Below are 22,536 nucleotides of genomic sequence, written 5' to 3'. Positions count from 1 at the left end.
ATGAAAAGATTGCAAGCAGCAAGGCTGGGAGTGGGCGGACCACTCAGGTGGGGTGGCTGGGGAGCGCTCAGGAAGTGGTCAGCACTGCTGCTGTTTCTGGGAATTTGGGAGGGAAGCGAGAAAGTCTAGGGGACCCAAGGTCCAATTCTGTATATTTCATTATTGTCCAATTTGGGGTGGGTCATGATTCTTTAAAGAGAGGAAGAAAAAAACTTGCAAATCAGGAAGATTCTTGAGAGCAGAGGCAAAGGACCACATTCACGGTGGTTGCAGAAGGGCAAAGCTTATCTACTGGCTTGGGAAATAAGAGAGCTGTCTCTCTCCCCCTCTCTCTCTCTCTCTCTCTCTCTCTTTCTCTGTGTGTGTATGTGTGTGTGTGTGTGTGTGTGTGTGTATTTGAAGAACAATGCAAGTAGAGGCTATTGTTTCCATTCAGGAACAATAACCACAACATGATAAACTGCAGTGCAAATCTTGCCTGTGTTTGAAATGTGGCCAAAAAAGGTGGGGGAGATTAATCACACAGGGAGGGCTGGTATCTCGGGGCAGATTAAGACAAGGAGCTGGCAATTTTGAGTCTGATTAGAAACTGCTAAAATCAGAACTTCCAGTTAGGGACTATACTTAAAGCAGCCCTCTTTTTCGAGGGGGGGGGGGCATGGGAGCAGGGAGAGAGGTTGATTTAAGTTAATTAAACCTAGTGCTTAATTAAGTATTCTTAGAAACAAACTGTATCCTTCTTCTATGGTTAATGCAAATCTGGGTGCACAGTGCCACTAAATTTGCCGGTTGAAAGTTTTAAGGAAATGGGGGTTTCCATATGAATGCAGGTACTTTTGGATTGTGAGAATCGCGCAGTGGCTTGATTTAGGGATGGAACAGAAGCCCCTTCCCAGAAAGTCAAGTAGCTTGGAAAAGCAGAAAGGGTATGGATTTGGAATCAGGGAAGCTGGCTTCTAGTCCCTATGCAGTCTGTCACCTGCAGGGTGGCCTTGGGCAAGTCACCTATTCCAATGGACTCGTAAATGTTTTCATCATGAGATGCCTTTTGTGGTTTCATCCCCATGCCCCAAACTATATTTATCAAATTCTACTTCATTTCTACATATGATTAAAATGCACACATTAATGTTAAATAGGTAATATTTACCAAATGCTTCCTATGTTTATTCCAGATATTGTTCTAAGCGCAACAATATGGATTAACTCATTTAATTCTCAAAACAACTCTAACAGGTAAATACAATTATCCCCATTTTACAGAGGATAAAATGGAGGCACAAAGAAGTCAATAACTTGGCCCAAATTCTCACAGATGGTAAATGGTGGGCCACAAATATGAACCTAAGATTTTGATCAAAGGCAAAGAAATAGAGCTTTAATTAGTATTTTTACTAATAGAGCTTTAATTAGTATTTTACAAACTTTAATTCCTTAGTTTGGTTATCTGTAAAATACAGACTCTCATCTCCGCTATGACCTCCCTCCAGGAGTTAAAAGGCTCCAATGTCAAGGTGCTTAGAGGGGCTCTATAGAGACTGATGCCTCAGGATGAGCAGGGAGGGCCTGAGTGCCCCCGCACGGATCCTGCAGCCATGCTCACATTCCCAGCAAATGGTCTGTCCGTGATATCACATCTGTATCAGGCACTCAGTCACGTAGGTCACTGGACATGAATCAAGTGTTAGGACTTGGAGAAATGATGCCACTGCTTTCTCAGTCACTCAGGTTCACTGCACTGAAACCCTGGGTGGGTTTCTTTTCTCCTGTGGTTTCTTGGGACATGAAATCGGGGTTCTCTAACTTGACTTCCTATTGTCAAAGTGAGCGGGTGATTGGGCAGCATCTGTTTTAGATGCTCTTTAGGGTAATGTCCAGGGTGTCACCTGGACTTCCACTGTGGCATGTTCTTGCTCACAAGCATCTCTCTCTCTCTCTTTTTTTTTTTTTTTTGAAGTGGAGTCTCACTCTATTGTCCAAGCTGGAGTGTACTGGCGAGATCTCACCTCACTGCAACCTCCGCCTCCTCGGTTCAAGTGATTTTCCTGCCTCAGCCTCCTGAATAGCTGGGATTACAGGTGTGCACCACCATGCCTGGCTAATTTTTGTATTTTTAGTAGAAATGGGATTTTACCATGTTGCTCAGGCTGGTCTCGAACTCCTGACTTCAGGCGATCTGCCCTCCTTGGCCTCCCGAAATGTTGGGATTACAGGCGTGAGCCACTGTGCTGGGCCCCTCACGAGCATCTCTATCTCAAGGTTCTAAAGGGACAAGGGTAGGATTTCCGGTGTCCTTGCTGGGCCTTTCCACAGGAAGGAGGGGAGAGGGCACAGTGCACAGACTCTGGACCAGCTTGCCTCTGAGTCCCAGCCCCACCATAAGGGGACCTCTGGGAGTCACTCTGTGTCACCAGCCTCAGATTCCTACCTATAAAAATGAGATAACGGCCGGGCGCAGTGGCTCACGCCTGTAATCCCAGCACTTTGGGAGGCTGAGGTGGGTAGATGACCGGAGGTCAGGAGTTTGAGACCAGCCTGGCCAACATGACGAAACCCCATCTCTACTAAAAATACAAAAAAATTAGCCGGGTGTGGTGGTGGCACCTGTAATCCCAGGTACTCGGGAGGGTAAGGTAGGAGAATCACTTGAACCCGGGAGGTGGAGGTTGCAGTGAGCAGAGGTTGCAGTGAACTGAAATCGCACCACTGCACTCCAGCCTGGACAACAGAGTGAGACTCCATCTAAAAAAAAAAAAAAAAAAGAGGTAACAGCCTCTCTCAATGTTGGTTTAAGGATTAAATGAGATAGTGCTAGGTACATTCCAAACTGCAGGGCAGCACTCAAGAATCTTAGTCCTTAAATTTAGTCCTCATAACAACACTATCACAAAGGTAAGATGTTCTCCAGAAGCTCAGAAAGGGCAAGTGATATATCCAAGGCCACATGTTAGCAGGAAACAGAATTAGGATTTGAACACAGTCTTAAGAGTGTGTGGGAACGTGGCCCAAGGGCTGAGTTAGAGATTGGTGGTGGTAGAGGCAGAAATAGGGCTGGGGGAACATCTGCCTTTGCTACTCTGAGGAAGTCATGTAACTGGGCCTCACTTTCTTCATCTGTGATACGGAAATAATGCTAGTCCTTGTTGTGGAACATATCAAGTATGAAATAAACCCAAAGTATTGGGTTATATGAAAAAAATGATGCAGAATTAAGAAAAAACAAAAACAAAAACAAAAAAACACAGCCCAGTGCGGTGGCTCATGCCTGTAATCCCAGAACTTTGGGAGGCCAAGGTGGGCGGATCATGAGGTCAAGAGATTGAGACCATCCTGGCCAACAGGGTGAAACTCCATCTCTACTAAAAATACAAAAGTTATCTGGGTGTGGTGGAGGCATCTGTAATCCTAGCTCCTCGGGAGGCTGAGGCAGGAGAATCGCTTGAACCTGGGAGGCAGAGGTTGCAGTGAGCCAAGATCGTGCCACTGCACTCTAGCCTGGTGACAGAGCGAGACTCTGTCTCAAAACAAAACAAAACAAAACAAACCTTAGCCCTTTCTTTCATCTGACCTCCATTTCTAGGCAGACTGCCTTTCAGGAAACCTTGAGTAACAGATTCTGCCGACAGGCACGAGGCTAACCTTGAGTTCCGAGGCGGTGCTGTGCTGCTCCGCAGGGAAACTGCTTAGGAGAAGCAACACATCTGACCCCGGCACTATGGAGAGTGCATGAGGTCCCCATTCCTCTAATAATGGGTTCTATGAGTCTCTGTAGACACTTTGGGTCAGGGATCAGGTGTGGGGTGGAAGACCCAGATACTGACTTAAATGCCCATGTCAAGGTCTCACTTTGAGGTCAAGTTCACCTCATGGTTCTTACAGCAGGAGAAACTATGTAAATGTCCCAAGCACGTCTTTGAGGACTCCTCCATGTGGCTTGAAGGTGTCATCAAGCAGACTTCTAGAAACAAGTTACTGGTTGTGATAACAGTCCCAGTGCTTTACCTTTCCCTATATTCCTGCCTTTTGACATGTCACCTTGTAGAGTCCCCACACTCCGTGCACCCTCTACAGGGACTCTCAGCCATGTCATTTGCTTTGGTTCGTTGGATAATAAGGATGCGATGCAAGTCAAGACCTGAAAAAGCTCTTGAACCTTTCTGCAAGAGCACCCTCGCTCCTCTGCCACTACCATGAAATCATGCCTGGGCGAGACTGCTGGCATTATTTTTAGATGGAGTCTCACTCTGTTGTCCAGGCTGGAATGCAGTGGTGCGATCTTTTGTGAGTTGACAAAGTTTCGCACATCATTCATCCTCTCTGTGTCTTGAGGCACAGAGAGGTTAAGTAAGTCATCCAAACAGAGGTCATCTTAGCCAGCATCCAGAAAACCCCCTAAGATATGGCTGACTCCAGCTGAGATTAGCAGGACCCCCTCACTGAGCTAGGTATGTGAGCAATCCCAACCCAAGCAGAGATTGCCTGAACCCTGTAGACTTTCATGCTAAATAAGTGTTTCTTCTTGTTTACCACTGAGGTTTGTGGGCAGTTGTCATGAAGCACTATTGTGGCAATAAACGGCTGATATACATACACACACAGACACACACATATATTTTTAAATGTAACATAGCATGGCTTTGATTGTAATTTGCTACACTGTTCAAGCCTTCTTTTCTTTGCCTGTATCTTTGCTTTTGGAGGTACTGGCAAGAGATGTTTTAATTTATCCACACACGCACACACAGAACTTTTACAGACATTCTCATATTAGTTTACCCAGTGAAATCCTGCTAGGAGGGAATGGAAATTTCTACAAGCTTTGCTCTCCCCCTTATGTCTCACTCTTCCTCTTCCAATCTATTTATTTTAAATAAAAATCCAATGTATATTTTAAATAAATAGGTCATATTTGTTTAAGACAAGCTCCCACTCGGTACCAAGAGTCTGCCTGTTGAAGTCAATCAAACCAGATCGTGCTTCCTTCTCCAAATGCAGCCCATAGTTCCCCTCCTACAGGTCTTAGCTCCCCCGAGTCCTCCTTCTTAGAATTCCTCCTCCACTTTCCAGTCCCATCCTCTCAGTCCATGAAAATGCATCGGCCTTCAAGGCACCTGCAGCCACTTCCCCGGGACAGGCCACCCCAGCGAGGTCCCCGTGTTCCCAGAGCACCACCATTTGTGTGCTTTTCGTGATACTGTAGTTCGTGTTTTGGTGAGGCAGCAAATCCAGGTGAAGCTGGATTCAAATCCCCTCTTCCCAGCCTCAGGACCTAGGGCAAGTTCCCCCAACTCCCAGAGCCTCAGTTTCCTCATTTGCAAGGTGAGGATAACAATGATGATATAGTACCTATCTCACAGGGTTGCCTGTGAAGATTAAATGATGTAGTACAACTCCAACACTTCGCCTAGCGCCTGGGGTGGAGTAAGCACTTATTACATGTTAGCCATTATTATAATTGTATGCATGGTACCATGGGAACTTGCAGTCCTAGCTAGCATTTATTTACTGCTTACCATGTGCCCACTGTTTTAAGTATTTTAAGTACTGTCCCAGTGCTTCTTATGTGTTTATTTCATTTTAAACCTCATGGCAATGGTTAATGTAGATAGTGTTATTATCCCCAATTTATTGATGAGAAAATTGAGGCACAGAGAGGTTAAGTAAGTTATCCAAGGTCACACAGCCAATGGGCCACCCACTGCCATTGCCATCCTCTCTCCACTTTATTATAGTTATTCACTCATCTTTGCCATTGGGGATCTGGGATGTGTCATTAATTTTTGCCTTCAAGTGCTTAGCACAGTGTCTGGCACATAAACCCAGCAACATACGGACGGAGGTTACCACAGAGTGGCCTGTGTGTCCGTGGTCTTTTCTCTCTTGACATTCACCCCCTTGAGGGCAGAGGCCTGGGTCCCCCAATCCCTGCAACTGCTTGTTGCTGAATTGACTGGGTGGGACAGATGGCTCCTTGCAGAGGAAAGATGGGCTTCTTCTCACCCTGGTGCACAGAGGCAAGGGCTCTCTACACCCAGTCTTACAATCCAGCTCGATTCAAGACAGGAAGCAAACAAGGCTTTCAGCAGCCTCGGGCGAGCAGGGGTGAAATTAGCAGATCGGTGTATAAAGAAGTGTTTAATAATGCTATCACGCTACTCCGTCCTCGTGGAGCCGTTGTGACATTCTGTATTAAAAAAGTGACAACCCTCAATTGCTGCTTGTAACTAAGGCCTGGCATCACGTTGGCTCCCAGCCTCCAGAACACTTGCATTTTCTGGCAACAAATGGCATCCAGGGATCAGGGGAAACTGATGGCTTCATGCAAAAATGTCCTGGCGGACCCTCTAAGCCCTTTGTAGTTCAGCTGCTCTTCTGCTCGTCTGTCAGGAGCATAATTTTCATTAAATATTAAGGAGCTGTTTGTTAAAATAATATTGTCATGGTAACGGGGTAAGGGGAGGGGGTGCTGAAATAGTCTGGTGCTGCCCGAATTGCAGCATATTAATCAAGTACTTGGTACTATTTAATGAGCTTCCCTCTGTGCTTCCTGGTAACAATGAATTTGGAGGACCCAGAAGCTTGGGGTTTGCCCCGGTTGTCAGTGTCAAAGATGTGGGCTCTTATGAGTTCCTGGTGCTGTGTTGTGATGGATGGATGGAGGGATGGAGGGATCGAGGGAGGGGTAGATGGATGGGATAGATGGATGAGTGGGTAGGTGGGTGGAGGGATGGAGGGACGGGTGGGTGGATGGGTGGGTGGATGGATGGATGGGTGGGTGGAGGAATGGATGGATGAATGGGATGGATGGATGGATGCCAAAACCAAAATTATAGATGTCTGTGTCAGAGCTGTTTTGAAAGCTCTTCTATTTTTCAGTTGCCCTTTTACAGTGGAAATGAATTTTGCCAGAGAATTAGGGAAAAGGGGTCAGGGAAGAAAACAAGGGAAGGCAAAGATTTATCTTGCCTGAAGGGAGAGCTGATGGCAATGATAAGGAGGCAATGAAAAATTTAGAGTCAGGCTGCCTAGGTTCCAATCCTGGCTCTGTCCCATCTCACTGTGTAACCATGGGTGGGGGACCCGCTCCCCCAGGCAGCTTCTGTTTCCAAATATGTAAAAGGGGGCTCATAGCCATGTTATCGCAGAGGATTGTTGAGGGAATTAAAGCAGACGATGCTCAGTAAATTCCAACTACCATGTCTACTACTACTGCAGCTGCTGCTGCTACCGGCGCTGCTGCTGCTGCTGCTATAAATGTTACGAAAGCCACCACTGTGGGAAGGCCCCAAGGTGCTTTCATGACCTAAAGGTCCAGTTGAGTCCTGACCATCCAGTAGAGCACCCAAACCCAGGTCTGGTTGACACTACTGCCTGTGTTCTTTCTGAGGTCAGCAAACTTCTTTAGTAAAGGGCCAGATAGTAAATATTTTAGGCTTTGTGGGTCACACACAACCTCTGTTGCATATTATTCTTCTTTGTTTTGTTTGTTTTTTAAAACCTTTTAAAAATACAATACCATTCTTAGCCCACAGGCCACACAGAGCCAGGTATAGTTGGCTGGTCCCTGCCCTGCCGCCTTCTGAGAAAAGACAGAAGAAAAGGAAGGCAAAGTAAAAGGATATATATATATATATATATGGGTTTTCCTTCCTCTAAAAGCAGGTTAAAGATATGCATAAAAAAGAGAAATCTGGATCCAGGAATTTGTTTGACTTTAAAAATAAAAGTAAAACCAGCCATGGTGATTCACTATAGCCTTGTCTGCTCATTTTACAGTCAAGGAAAGGGAGACATACAGAGGTGTGGCGACCTGCCCAAGGTCACACTGCTAGTAAGGGATAGAGCTGGGATATAAACCCAGGTGGTCTGGCACCTGAGAACGTCCCCACTGCCCCATCCCCCGCTGCTAATGTAGAAAAGAATCTCCATTTTCTTCTATTCTGAGTCTCCTGACACTCTCTATCAGCTGACTGGCTAGAAACTCAGACTTTAGGGTCTGGCAGAACTATGATCTACTGTTCACTGGGTCTGTGGATATTATCTTGGAGATAATTGACTTTCAGGTGCCTCTGTTTTCTCAGTGGTAAAATGGGGATGTTTACTGCACCTCTTGGTGGTTATGAAGATTAAATGGCCAGGCATGTCGGCTCACTCCTATAATCCCAGCACTTTGGGAGGCCGAGGTGGGTGGATCACTTGAGGTCAGCAGTTTGAGACCAGCCTGGCCAATGTGGTGAAAATACCCGTCTCTACTAAAAATACAAAATTAGCTGGGTGTGGTGGTGCATGCCTGTAATCCCAGCTACTCAAAGAATTGCCTGAACCCCAGGAGGCATAGGTTGCAGTGAGCTGAGACCGTGCCATTGCACTCCAGTCTGGGTGACGAGAGCAAAACTCTTGTCAAGGACTTAGCAAATGGTATTGAGTGAGTGTTGGATAAATATTAGAACTGATGCTTATAACAACAGCTGTGGTAGGCAGAGTAATGGACCCCCAAAGATGCCCATGCCCTAATCCCTGGAACCTGTGAATATTTTATGTTAAATGGCAAAGAGGAATGAAGATTGCAGATGGAGGCTGGTTGGAAGGTAGTCAGTAATCTCAACTGATGGTTCACAGACAGTTACAGATCCAACTCCTTGTTTACTCTTTCTCCCTTCTCACAACTGCACTTGACTAGTCTAAAAAAGACAAGATTGCAGATGGAATTACGGTTGCTAATCATCTGGCCTTAAGATAAACAGATTATTCTGGATTATCAGCATAGGCACAAGGTAATCGTAAGAGTCCTTTAAAGATGTAGGAAGCCGGCTGGGCGCGGTGGCTCAAGCCTGTAATCCCAGCACTTTGGGAGGCTGAGACGGGTGGATCACGAGGTCAGGAGATCAAGACCACAGTAAATACCCGTCTCTACTAAAAAATACAAAAAAAAAAAACCTAGCCGGGAGAGGTGGCGGGCGCCTGTAGTCCCAGCTACTCCGGAGGCTGAGGCAGGAGAATGGCATGGACCCGGGAGGCGGAGCTTGCAGTGAGCTGAGATCCGGCCACTGCACTCTAGCCTGGGCTACAGAGCGAGACTCCGTCTCAAAAAAAAAAAAAAAACAAAAAAACCAAAAAAACCGATGTAGGAAGCCGATGAACATCAGAGTCTGAGAAACTGCATGTTCTCATGTTCTACAGCATGAGAAAAACTCAACCATCCATTGCTGGCTTTGAAGATGGAAGGGGGCCCTGAGCTAAGCAATTCAGGAGGCCTCTAGAAGCTGGGAAGCAAGAAGATGAATTCTCCCTGAGAGCTTCCATAAAGGAATATACTTTGTCAATACTTTGTCACCTTCAGCTCAGTGAGACCCATTTTGGACTATGACCTCCAGTACCATAAGATAATAAATTGGTGTTAAGCCTAAGTTTGTGGGAATTTGTTATAGCAGCCATCAGATCAAATACACTGTTGTCTGCAATACAAACCAGAGAACTCACCAGAGGGAGAGCATCACCTGAAGCAAAGATGGCGTCTTGCACTGGCCACAGGACGAGGGGCCCCTCTCTACATGCCTGCTCTGATGCCGCTCAACCAGTGACCATCTACTGAGTGCTGCACAGGGGCCAAATATGGGCAGGCACCAGCCCAGGGGCTGCAGAGGAGTGGAGAGAAGTGGAAGCATACAGAGGACGCTGCCCGAGTCCCCAGTGGAGATGACACACCTGCATGTGGGGTTAGCATGCTACAGAGCGGGACCTGCATGTGGAATATCACTTCCGTGAAAATATCCCACTGCCTAACCTTCACTCTCACATGTGTTCTGGACCACAAAGGCCAGCTCCAGGTTCAGTGCTCCCCACTGAGTCTGCTCTGAGAATTACCGCTACGGTCACTCCTTTTTCTTAACGACTAGGCTTTTAAGGTACTGCAGGACTTACATATGGCACTTTGGCTTTGGTTTCCTCCCTCTCCCCAATTTCCTCACCACCTATTCTTGGTGCATGACACAGGCCTGGCCAATTGGCACCGCGCACCCTTTGGCTCCAGCAGTTGGCTTAGGGATGGACATGTGACCTGAGTCTCTCAATTCCAGGGCATTTGCTGGGAGCACTGTGGAAGCACAGCCTTCTTTCTATGGGGGTTGCTGAGAAAAGCTGCTGGCTGTCGGTGGGGGAAACCTGTCTGAGTAAATCCCACACAGAAGAAAGCTGAGCCGAGAGATGGAGAGACACGACGCCTGCAGACACTGCTTAGATCCAGCTGGGCGCAAAGCCAGGCCAGCTCAGACTTTTCAATTACATGAACGAACCGCCTTTTTGTTTTACACTTATGTCAATTTGAATTGGATTTCCATCTTGTAACCAAAAGTCTGACTAATATAATCAAATACCCACTTAAGTATTGGCATCTCTGAGTTATAGGTGTTTTCATTTCCTCAGCCAAGAAACTTTGAGCTCTGAAATAGCATGGAATGGGGGGTTAGGCCAGGCCACTTAGGCCAAAGTTTCAGCCGGACTACAGAGAAGGATGAAGTGGCCTTTCTCACTTCTTTATTTCTTCGGTTCAGCTTAGCCACACTGAGTCCACTCCTAATACTGGAGGAAGAGGCAAAGGAAGCCTCATGTGCTATTGAATGGGGCCTGGTTTGAACTTGCACCTGAATCTGTAGATGGAGCAAATGCCTACAATGGGGTTTTCATATCTAGTCCACGAGAGCGAAGTGAATTTCATACAAGTGGCACGTGGCGCAGTTGTAGCTCTGGGTCCTGATGGAGCTATTGCTTTGGGTCCTGCATCTTAAATGCTGACGCTGCCCCAGGGTTCTGTCTTTAGCCCAGCAGTCTTCCATCTCTGAGCTGTCCCTGAGCAAATTCAATCACTCCATAGGTTCATCTGTCACCTCCATCAGCTGTCTGTGCATCTTTTTTCTTCACCCACAGACCTGAAGGATACAGCACGTACCCTTTGGTAATGGTGATACCTGCCTATGCTGATTTTTTCATAGGACAGCAGGGCTGCAGGGGCCAGGGTCAGGGCTGTAGCACAGTTGATACGCTTTGAAAAGAACCTGGGTGATGCTCATTTCTTCCTCCTTAGGAACACATCTATAGGTTAGCAATCACCAGCCTGTATGTACTTTGACTCCCAATATATCTATCCCTTCCCGAGCTTGTTTCTGTGCTCCAGGTCTATGTTGGACATCGCTAGGATGATAAACACTAATCCTAAAATCAGTTTCAATGCTATACTAATGTAATGGAAACTCACACTTAGGAGCGCTCCCTCTGTACCAGACATAGTTCTTAACACTGTACATGTGCCGATCCTAAAAGCCTTCTCAGGTAGGTAAAAATCACTACACAATCCTCATTATGCAGATAAGGAAACTGGGGCTCATGAGAGTTAAACGATCTCTCCAAGGTTACACAGCTAGTGCTTGGCTGGGCCAGGATGTGAACTGAAGCCACGCGGACTCCTGAGCCTACCTGCTTAACTGCTACTCCATGCTGCTCCCCGTCCTGCCGCTCGACCAGTTCATCAAATGCAATGCTCCCAGAGCCTTCGACACCATCTGCCACTTTTTCTGCATTTGTCCACTACTTGGTTAACAAGATCAGTCTCTTAGATTCTCAAGCCAGGAACCTGAGGCTCACTCTGGACCTGCCCTTTCTCACTTTCTATCTTCACATCCAGTCCATTCTTTCTCTGAATTGGTGCTCTGGAGTGAGTTCCCCACTCCATTTCTTCTGTGACTGGCTCAGTTGAGAGGGTCACTCTCTCTCTCTGGGGCCATCAGAACAGCCACCACCGCCTCACTGCTTCCTTGTCTTTGACCTCTCCTACCTGCAATGTCATCTGCACTCTGGCCAGCTCTCTCTTTCTTTCTCTCTCTTTCTCTTTTCTCTGTTTCTTTCTTTCTTTCTCTCTCTCTCTCTCTCTGTCTCTCTCTCTGTTTCTTACAGAGTCTCACGCTGTCACCCAGGCTGGAGTGCAGTGGTACAATCTAGGCTTGCTGCAATCTCCGCTTCCTGAGTTCAAGCAATTCTCATGTCTCAGCCTCTCAAGTAGCTGGGATTACAGGCACCTGTCACCACGCCCAGCTAATTTTTTATGTTTTTTTTTTTTTTAATTTTTAGTGGAGATGGGGTTTCACCATGTTGGCCAGGCTGGTCTTGAACTCCTGACCTCAGATGATCCACCCACCTTGACCTCCCAAAGTGCTGGGATTACAGGTGTGAGCTACTGCGCCTAGCCCCAGCTCACCTTTCTAAGCCCAAGCTTGCATCATATCACTCCCTTGGTTAAAAACCACTGAAAGCCACTCATTGCTTCCTGCAAACAGCTCCATCCTGAGCACGGCGCCTGAGGGCCTCTGCAGTCTGCCTCATTGACCTTGCCCATCTCAACTGTCATGTGCTCCAGCAACCTCAGACTCCCCAAAGCCTCCAAATGTCCAGGCTTTGTCTACCTCTGCCCCCTCTGCCCAGGTTTCCCCTTCTTCAGGGTCTAATTGAAAGCCTCCCTGAACCCAAAGGCAGAATGAAAGATTTCAATTCTGTGAGTAGGAAACTTACCATCTTGCTGAGGTCAATCCAGTGATCAATGACATACTGACTTCTGTGTTCATTTACTTATTAATTTTGTTTTTATTAACACTTTTACTCTGTGGTGGACACTACCCCAAGCACCTTCCACAGACTCATTTAGTCATCAGAACTACCCCATGAGGGAACCCATGAGGAAGGCACAGCACATGGAAGTTAGATAACTCATCCAGAATCACAGGACTAGCAAAGGTGGAGCTGAGATTCTAACCGAGGAGCCAGTCTGGCTCCAAAGTGCACTCTCTCGATGGCTCTGCAATATTGCCTCACATTGGATGTGTCGACTGTAAGATCCACGGATGCTCAGAGAGGAGACCAGAGCCTCAGAGGAGGCTGCGGGACCTGCACGGAGTTCTGATGCCCCTGCCTGGGCCTCCGGACGACAGCTCCCTGAGGGAGTCTATGTTGGCCACACACTCTCATCTCAAGGTCTTCTCTCCAGCCCCATGGTGTCCCCCAGCTCCAGCCTCAGGAGGGAAGTGTCTGAGGGTGGATAAGAATGAAGAGAGGCACTTGGAAAGCTGAGGCAGGAGAATCGTTTGAACCCAGGAGGCGGAGGTTGCAGTGAGCCGAGATCGCGGCACTGCACTCCAGCCTGGGCGACAAGAGTGAAACTTCGTCTCAAAAAACAAAAAAGGATGAGGAGAGGGATACACCACAGGGTGGCCACACTACGGAGAATGGGAGGGCGGGATGGGGTTACATTCCTCCTTCTGCCCTGCCCATGGAGCCTTGGAAGACTATTGGCCATCCTTTCTCCTGGGAAGGAGGCCGGGGGCTCCTCAGGTAAGGGCAGAGTACAGGCTGTGGAGAAGTTCGGCTCTAGGCCTCGGGGGAGAGGACAAGAGAGAAGAGGAGGGTCGAGCAGCCCAGCTCACCAGGTTGCAGGCCAGAGAGGATTGGGGGCTGAATAAAGGTGCACTTGTCTGTTGTCTGCCTTAGAGCCCCAGCTCTAAGGTAACCCAGTAACCTCTAAGGTAACCCAGAGCTCTAAGGTAACTCCCAGTAACCCAGGAGTCCTAATGAGTCTCAGCTTCTGTGATCAGGGCTGCTGCTCCTCCACCCATGCAGGTCCCTCTCCCTGCTTCACATAAATTTCATTAGTCTTGATTTTTCTTTTTTTCAATATAGGGTCTCACTCTGTTGCCCAGGCTGAAGTGCCATGGTGTGACTGTAGCTCACGGCAACCTTGATCTTTTGGTCTCATGCGATCCTCCTGCCTCAGCCTCCTGAGTAGCTGGGACCACAGGTGGGCCCCACCATGTTTGGCTAATTTTTAAAGCATATTTTGTAGAGACAGGATCTCCCCATGCTGCCCAGGCTGGTCTCGAACTCTTAGGCTCAGGCGATCTACCCACCTCAGCCTCCCAAAGTGCTGAGATTGCAGGTGTGAGCCACTGTGCCCAGCCTTGATTTTTTTTTTTTTAACTGGAAACTTAATCTTTCTCCTGAAGATTCTCAGAGACTAACGATGAAAGATTTTCATTGCAAACTTACTACCCGTTATTAACAAGTAAAGCCTACCCTCCTGACACATGGTTGGTGTCAGTCTGGCATTAGGTCACCCTTCTTGTCCTGACTCTCCCAACAATGGAAGTGGAATTCAGGTGTGGACACTTGCTGTGTTGAAGGAAAGATGTGGAATAGCCAAATCACCGTATGACTCAGTCTCTACTACAAAAACCCTCTAAAAGGCTCAATCATGTTACAAAGACATTCGTCCACATGCATGTCAGGACCCTTGGAGCTATTCCACCCTGAAGACTAGAGCAGAGGAACTCAAGGTGAAGAATTCAGTGGACATTTCCCATTGAAGGATCATCAGCAATAAAAAAGGAAGAGCCTCTGAAAAACTAACAGGAGTCATTTGAAAAGTATGATGCTATTTTAAAAAAATCTATCTGTAACATCATTTCTTGAACATATTGCAAGAAAAAAAGCTATGCTTTCAGTGTGAAGATAGATGGGAGGTGGTACGGGGGAAAAGAAACAGTGTTTCTTGACGATCTTTTGTGAGCGAGATTGCATGCTACGTCTCTTCCTCATTTTATCTCATCTACTCTCCCAAATAACCCTGTGAGATGTATTATTTCCCCCATTTTACAGATCGGGAAACTCAGGGGAAACCTCGTTCTGGACTATTTTGTCTCATTTTCTGCATATAACTCTGGAAAAACAGCTTATTCCCAGCTAGTACAAAGTTTCTCTTAATTCATATTCCCTGGCAATTTGAAATAGAAGCAAAGCTGCCCATTGAATGATTTTCTACTTCAAAAAACACACTGTTTTTGTTAGAGTTTCAGTTGTATTAATTCCTAAGCATGCAAAGACAGTAAGTGGCCTAAAAGTACAGGTCAGGTGCATTCAGCCATGTGGTCAGACCTGCTAAGCACAGGTTCTGTGGCTCCTGCATTAGCACCAGTTAGTTAGCTAGGCTGAGCTGAGTCTGTGGACTGAAAGGTAAGAAGGCTCACCTGCCTGCAGGAAACACCCTGGGCTGAAGATTTTTCACTCACTTGGGTTGCTCCCAAAGTGGTTCAGATTAATGAGGTTTGCCTACACCTTGTCCCTCTGATATAAAATAAGGTTGCTGACATAATACCACAAAGTATGATGCAGGCAGGTAGACTTAGAAATTGTTTTGTCTAGGGGCTGGGTGTGATGGCTCATGCCTGTAACCTCAGCACCTTGGGAGGCTGAGGTGGACGGATCACTTGAGGTCCAGGGGTTGGAGACCAACCTGGCCAACATGGTGAAACCCTGTCTCTACTAAAAACAAAAAAAAAAAAAAAATAGCTGGGCATAGTGGCAGGCACCTGTAATCCCACCTACCTGGGAAGCTGAGGCAGGAGAATTGTTTAAGCCCAGGAGGTGGAGGTTGCAGTGAGCTGAGATCGTGCTACCGCACTCCAGCCTGGGTGGCAGAGTGAGACTCAATCTCAAAAATAAAAAATAAATTGTTTTGTCTGGGGATGCCAAAAAGTGGCAGGAATGCTATCATTCTTCTTGCCTCCTCAGCAGACATCAGTAATCCACTGCAGCATACTCTTTCCTGGATATGCCTTGACACCCTTCTCAGCATAGTGCCCCTGGCAGCCATGACCAATTGATCCCCTCATGCCATCCGTCTTCCCACCCAAGTTGGAAGTGAGGCTGTGGCCACCTGGCAGATGTCAGGGGGGTTGATGGGCAAAGGAATCTAGAATAGTTTTAGATCCTCTAGTCTCAGGGGCTGTGTTTGTGTCATATACAATTTTGGCTTACATTACAATCCTGCTATCCACTAGGGTCTGGGTGAGATGGGGTGAGGGAGCCAAAGGCAGGCCACTAAGCAAGCTCATTCTGTAACTCCAGGTCTACCACTCACGTAAGAAATGTAACCCTGACAAGTGTTTCAGGCGAATGCAATTTTTATCTGAAATATGCTCCAAATCCTGGGGTGGTGGGGAGTGCCTTTTGCAAAGTGAATCATCACTATGGGAATCTGGCGACACGCTGTTTGTCTTCCAGCCATGGAGACAGCCAGACCTCACTGGGGAAGGAACAGGGAACTGTGGGACTTGAGACCACACTACCCAAGCTGGGATCTTAAATGATTCTCCATCTGTATCAATGGAATCTTTCTTTTGTGCTGGTGCTTCTCAGTCTTCACGACTACTTCTCGGAGGGAAGAAGGATAGTAAGGGTGTCCCCATTCATTGGGAAAAAGGGGTGTTCTGAGAGGTCACACCACTCTCCAGGAGGCCCACAGCTAGGAATAAATAGCAGAGCCGCCTCTGCTTTCAACCAGGAGGGACCAGAGGGAGCCAGGAGGAAAAACAGTGCCACCCTGACAGCCTTCCACAGCATCTCCAGCTTAGAGGATGTACTAACCGGGAGGGATTGCTTCCTCGACCCTGCCCTGCAGCTATGCCAGGGCTTCTGACTCCCAGCCCAGTGCTCTGTCCTCCAACCTACACTGCTTTTTCCTGTCCCATTATTGGGCCTTAACCTGGGTTCACGTCTAGAATAAGAATAAGGACTAATATTTATTGAGACTTATTATGTCCCAGCATGAGAGCCTGACAGCTTCATGTGAATTAACTCATTAAATCCTCCCAACCATTCTGTGAGGTAGGAACTATCACTATCCCCATCTTCGGAGGAGACTGACGCATGAGGCCCCACAGCTAGTGGAAGGGCTGGGATGGGAACCTGGCATTCTGACTCCAGGGGCCATGCTCTGAACCACAGACATCGCCTCCTTGGGCTGCCTCCTCATCACTATATTTGACAGTCATTTACTGAGCACCTACTACATGCCAGGTTCTGTGAATGCAAGCACACAGCACCTGTCCTTAAAACTCAACTCCTGCTTAAAGACTTGCCAAGAACGTGCCAAGTCACAGTTCAGTCCTCTCCTCTCCCTCCTTTCCCCGGCCCCCCGACAGCAAACAGAGATCAGCTGAATATACAGCCTGTGCACAACCACTGTCAAACTCGATTCTCATCCAGGCTGTCAGTTTCTTAAAGAAAAACACCATCTCTGGCCTCCCACAGAGCCCTGCCCTCAGGGGCCCTTGATAAATATTTACTGTTGCAGCTGACCCAGACCCCAGGGGAAGAAGACCCAGTTACAAAGCACAAAGGAACCCGCGTGCTCATTATTCAGACCCTCCCAAGCGCAATGGGTGTCCCTCCTGCGTAACTTCCCCATTTGTGTCTGGAGTGCAATTTTTCTCACGCTCAGTGGGCCAGGTTTTGGCCACTGGAGCATGTGGTATTGCCCCTGCCCAAGGGCCCATGGTTCCAGGTGAGGCCAAGCCACCTGCCTGGGCCACACCCACTTTTGCCTTCTCTGGGGCCCTGGGGAGTAGGGGGTGGGTGGGTCTTGCCACCTGTTCCCCCGTGCCTTTTCCTCTTGTCTATGTGGTCTGGATCTTGGGCCGAGTCCCTTGAGGGTATGACTAGCCAGTAACTCTTCTGGTGGTCGGGCATGAGAGAGGCTCCCGCAACACTGTCATCATGCTTTGAGAGTTGCCCCCACACCACATACAGCAGGTGTTTGGGCTCATGCCTATGATATGTGCATTGTCTGGCATTAGCTCAGGTACAGCCAGCCAATGGGCAACAACGGAGGAGAGACCCGAGGGTCATCTCATCTGGTGGCTTCCAAACAGTTTTATAGCAGAACCTGCACCTAAAACGGAGGCAGTACTGAGCATTTGCAGGCACGAGTTCAAAAGCTTCCCTCATTCAGACTTTCCTTACACCCTCTCCCTCCTCCCACTGCCTGTCCCTCACAGCAGTCTTGATCACCAGGGAACAGGGTCTGTAAACATTGCACTCTCCCCTTTGACATGTCTCACAGACATTTCTCCAGCCTCTGCTTGAATTCTGCCAGCGACAGGGAACTCACTCTACTCCCCAGGTTTCCTATTGCACTCTCGCATAGCTCTTCTGTTAGGAATGTTTCCTTAGGTGGAGTCAACAGCTGCCCACCTCTGTCCTGCTCATGACAGTCCTTCAAATGTGCAAAGGTGGCTTTCCTGCCTCACTTTAGCACTGTCTCTTCAGGGCCATGGTTTCCCAGCTGGTGTGAGCCAGGTAGCTCCCTCTCTGTCCTAAGACTATTTCCCTAGCCCTGGCTAGAGGTTTGCTGGAAACACTTCTGAGCACACGCCCTCTGGATGGTGAGTTTGGGCTGCCGTCATCAGAGCAGAGGTAGGACAGCCCAGCTACTTGCAGGCTCCAGCGCTCCTGGGGAGGGATTGGCAGGAACCCAGTGGATTCCAAGGGACTCACACCTAGATTCTCGGCTCTGTGCTGTTTCCAGGTACATGTGCATGGAAATATAGTCTCAGAGCTGCCAGAGCTCAGCTGCCCCTGCCCCTCCCATCCCTCTCCTTCCCCTTGTTGAAATCCAGCCTAGGCCCCACGACTGCCAAACGCGACAGTACTCACCGGTCCCGTGTTGCTCACATCCTGGGAATCTTTTTACTCCAAGAGCAGTCGGTACGTCCAGACCTACAGGGGACAGAAACTCACTGTCAAAAGCAGGGCAGAGCAATTGGGTGTCCATCTCTTTTCTAGCAGGATGGAGTCAAGGGGGGACTGGCATGGAGGTGGGGAAGATGAATGAAAAGGAAATGGTGAGGACTGAGCCGCTCATTAAACCAACCTCAAAATCTCTGGGCTTTGTGGTGATTCTGAGAAAGAAAAAAAGAAAAAAAAGACCCCAGCCCTGGATGAGTCAGCAGCTTGTGGAGAAGCAGGCTTTCTAGAAGAGCGAAGTGAAAGGCAAAATCGGCGGGTGAAGGGGTGCGGGAGGCCTCTCTTTAACCTCACTCAGAGCCTCCTTGAGTCTTCCTGGCAGCGGCCCTTCATGGTTGCATTTTGGTGAGGGCGAAGGGGGAAAGCTCTGTGCTCGGGCCTCAAGTCGAAAAGATACTGCAGTCCTTAAAACAAAAGCCCCCAAAGCGTATTTATATCCTGGGAGACTCCTGCCAAGCGAACCCCGTGTGCTTTGAAAATTCCTCGGGAGAGCTGTAGCTGGAAGAAAAAGGCATGTGCCCGGTTCTGAGGATGTGTTCACAGCACGGCAAGTTGGGGCCTGAGCCCTAGAGGTTTAAGCACACAGGGCAGAGGCCACCACATGTGCCCGGAGCAGCCACTGAGCCAGGGAGCTGCCGCGGAGGGCACACCATTCTCACTCCCCACACCCAGCCCGTCTTGAAAGCCAAACTTGTTTTTTCTTGTTTCCCTGAGAATTCTGAGGTGGGCAGAGCTTTATCTTTCCATCCATTCCTGTTTTCAAAGGAGAACCTTTTGGCTGGGGGAAAGAAAACTTTCAGGTGGCAGATTCTGTTGACTGAGTACTTACCATGCGCCAGGTCCCTCACACACCTGATCTGGGGTATTGCTATTCAACCGTGCAATCGCACTGGCTGGGAGCTTGCTGCACACGCAGAGTCCCAGGCCCCACCAAGCCCTATGGTCTGAGAGCAGCCTGCATTTTAACAAGACCTTCAGGTGACTCCTGGGCAGGTTACAGTCTGCAAAGTGCTGGTGTATCATTTTCTTAATCATGGAAGGAAGGAAGTTGCAGCCCATTCTCCACGTGGGGAAACCAGCTCCAAAAGTGACAACTTGGCCTCCATGACTGTGGACCTGGTGAGTGGTCGGGCTAATCCAAAGCCACGTTCATATGGTTCCAGAGCCTGTGTTCCTTTCCACTGCACTATTTGGGGGAAGGAGTAGTCAGACCTGGCTTTGTGGGAGTGACTAAGGGAGGGGTCCTAGCCACCGGTGTTGGGTGACTGGAGTCCTGGAGGTGAGTGGTGGCCTCGGGGTATCGGGCAGAGCACTCAGGGAAGGAGACAGTGAATACTGGCCACAGGCTTCCCTCCTCCTCAGTTTTGTCAAAGGCCAGCAAAATTCCCCAGCTGAAAGTTCTGGGCCTCCTTCCTGCAGGGGAATTCAAGCTTCTGCAGTTAATCCCAGTGATTAATTTACTTTGATTCCAAGAAGTTGAGGGCTTTTGTCCACTGCCCTTTAGAACTAACCATCCGGCGGGAGGAGGCACCCCAGGAGATAAGCTAACCTGAGCATTCCAGGCACTGACCTGCGAGAAGAACAATACTCTCCAGAATCCTTCATAGCTTAGAAAGAGCTTTTTATCCACCAGCGAATCAGCTCCTTACTTTTTAAGGGGCATGTCACTAGCCCTATTTCGCAGTTGGGAAAACAGAGAGGTTAACTGACTTTCCTGAGGTCACACAGTTATCAGACAGGCTGGGGTGACTATCCTCTGACTCTGAGTCCAGAGGTACAACCAGTGTAGTCTAGCTGCGCCTTATGAGGAGGGGGCCATCACAGTGTAGATGTATGATACTCTAAATTAGCGTCTCCCAACTCCATATGCTCTTGCTCCATGCTCTGTTTGTAAGGTGAATTTACTAAATAGATTCACAGACCGAGAGGAAAACAGTCCACAACCCATGCAGGGTGCAGGACCAGTACTTTTTTCAATGTAAACTAGACAGCTGGCATTATCGACTTAATGAGTCATGTGTTATATTAGACATCATTCGTTCTACTGCACTTACTTCCATAAGACAGTTCAGCTAAGTTAAGATACACAGTGGAATGATGGCCATAAAATGTGGAAGTAGTACTAGCTCTTAGGCAAATGTTCCCAGCACATTCATGTTTTGCATCACCAAGTAACAGCATCTGGATGCAAAGATCCCTGACACAGCTGAGTGTAGTAAGCCATAGATGACTCCATGCTGTCCATGACACCCGCTCACTCCATGTTCTTCCTCTTGGCTCAGTGTGGCCATGTGCTGTCTTAGAAGAGTTTACTGCTCACTTCTCCCTTATATTTGTGCAAAGGCCATGTTAGACCACTCCTGTCTGATAGTTTTTTTTTTTTTTTTTTGAGACGAAGTCTCGCTCTGTCTCCAGGCTGTAGTGCAGTGGCGCGATCTTGGCTTACTGCAATCTCCGCCTCCCAGGTTCAAGCAATTCTCCTGCCTCAGCCTCCCGAGTAGCTAGTACTACAGGCATGCACTGCCATGCCCGGCTAATTTTTGTATTTTTAGAGAGATGGGGTTTCACCATGTTGACCAGGATGGTCTTGATCTCCGACTTCATGATCCGCTTGCCTCAGCCTCCCAAAGTACTGGAATTACAGGCATGAGCCACCGTGTCCGGCCCTCTCTGGTATATTTTAGGAAAGCCTGCAACTGCTCTTATACCTGTAACTTCCGATGAAGATCTGTCCGCTCCTGCCTCCATAACTCAGTTGCCTCAAACCTTCTCTAGCCACTTGCCTTTAAGTTCCCCTTTTGGTTTGTAAAATATAGCCCTATGATTACTCAGGTCCTAAAGTTACTAATATATTTTTAATTCAAAATATAGCACTGTGCTATAATCATCACTAGGATTGTGGTTTGTTACAGAGTTGCATGAACTGAGTAGTGCGCTGCACCCTTATTGTCTCCCAAATCTCTGTGATTTTTGAATTTTTCAGAATGCAAGGATTTACAGAAATGCATATATCATTTAGTAGCAGAAATGCTTGCATAATGCAAGTTACATTATAGGTACCGATATGGTTAGGCTTTCTGTCCCCACCCAAATCTCATCTTGAATTGTAATCTCCACAATCCCCATGTGTCAAGGGAGAGACCAGGTGGAGGTAATTGAATCATGGGGGTGGTTTTCCCCAAGCTGTTCTCATGATAGTGAGTGAGTTCTCACGAGATCTGATGGTTTTATAAAGAGCTCTTCCCCCTTCGCTCGGCGCTTCTCCTTCCTGCCACCTTGTGAAGACGGTGCCTTGCTTCCCCTTCCACCATGATTGTAAACATCCTGAGGCCTCCCCAGCCATGCTGAACTGTAAGCCAATTAAACCTTCTTCCTTTATAAATGACTCAGTCTTAGGCAGTTCTTTATAGCAGTGTGAAAATGGACTGATACAGGTACTAATGTCAATATAGAACTTAAATATATTATATATAGCTATTAAACATTGAACATGTTAATATTTAGTATTGAGTATATTAAATATCTAACTAACAATAATTCATTGGGTATCCATATATATCTGATTCTGTGCTATGCACCAGATAGACATAAATAAAACCCGGTCCCTACTGTTAAGAAACTCGTGGCATAAAAAAGGAGAAAGACAAATAACAGACCGAGTGGGAGAAGGTACAATGTATAAAGAAGGGGTGTAAGACAGGGGCAGCTAACAGACTCCTCACCTGTGTCAGGACAAAGATCACGCTCCCCACCCCACGGCTTCTGCAGCCCTGCGAGGCTGGCGCCTGCTCATCTCTCCCCACTTCCCTCCCCTCCCCCATCCCCCCACTGTGTTCCTGGCTCACTGGCAGCTTCTCCTTTCTTGAACCCATCATCATGCTCCACAGTCACATAGCTAGCCATGCTAGTCCCTCT

General features: G+C 47.8%; 1 protein-coding gene across 1 annotated transcript in view; it reads right to left on the bottom strand.

The window, feature by feature from the left end:
• The window catches only part of ZHX2 (zinc fingers and homeoboxes 2), a 201,509-nt gene that overhangs the window by 90,261 nt on the left and 88,712 nt on the right, over window positions 1-22,536 (bottom strand). Inside the window, exon 2 of the mRNA XM_011973007.1 lies at window positions 18,532-18,594. The gene's annotated coding sequence lies outside the window, so the exon portion shown is untranslated. The remainder of the gene's footprint in view (window positions 1-18,531; window positions 18,595-22,536) is intronic.

Source organism: Mandrillus leucophaeus, unplaced genomic scaffold, assembly GCF_000951045.1.
Source record: "Mandrillus leucophaeus isolate KB7577 unplaced genomic scaffold, Mleu.le_1.0 Scaffold133, whole genome shotgun sequence".
NCBI classification, from domain to species: Eukaryota; Metazoa; Chordata; class Mammalia; order Primates; family Cercopithecidae; genus Mandrillus; species Mandrillus leucophaeus.
Note: the sequence above shows the minus strand (reverse complement) of the source record. Positions and strands in the feature narration are given on the sequence as shown.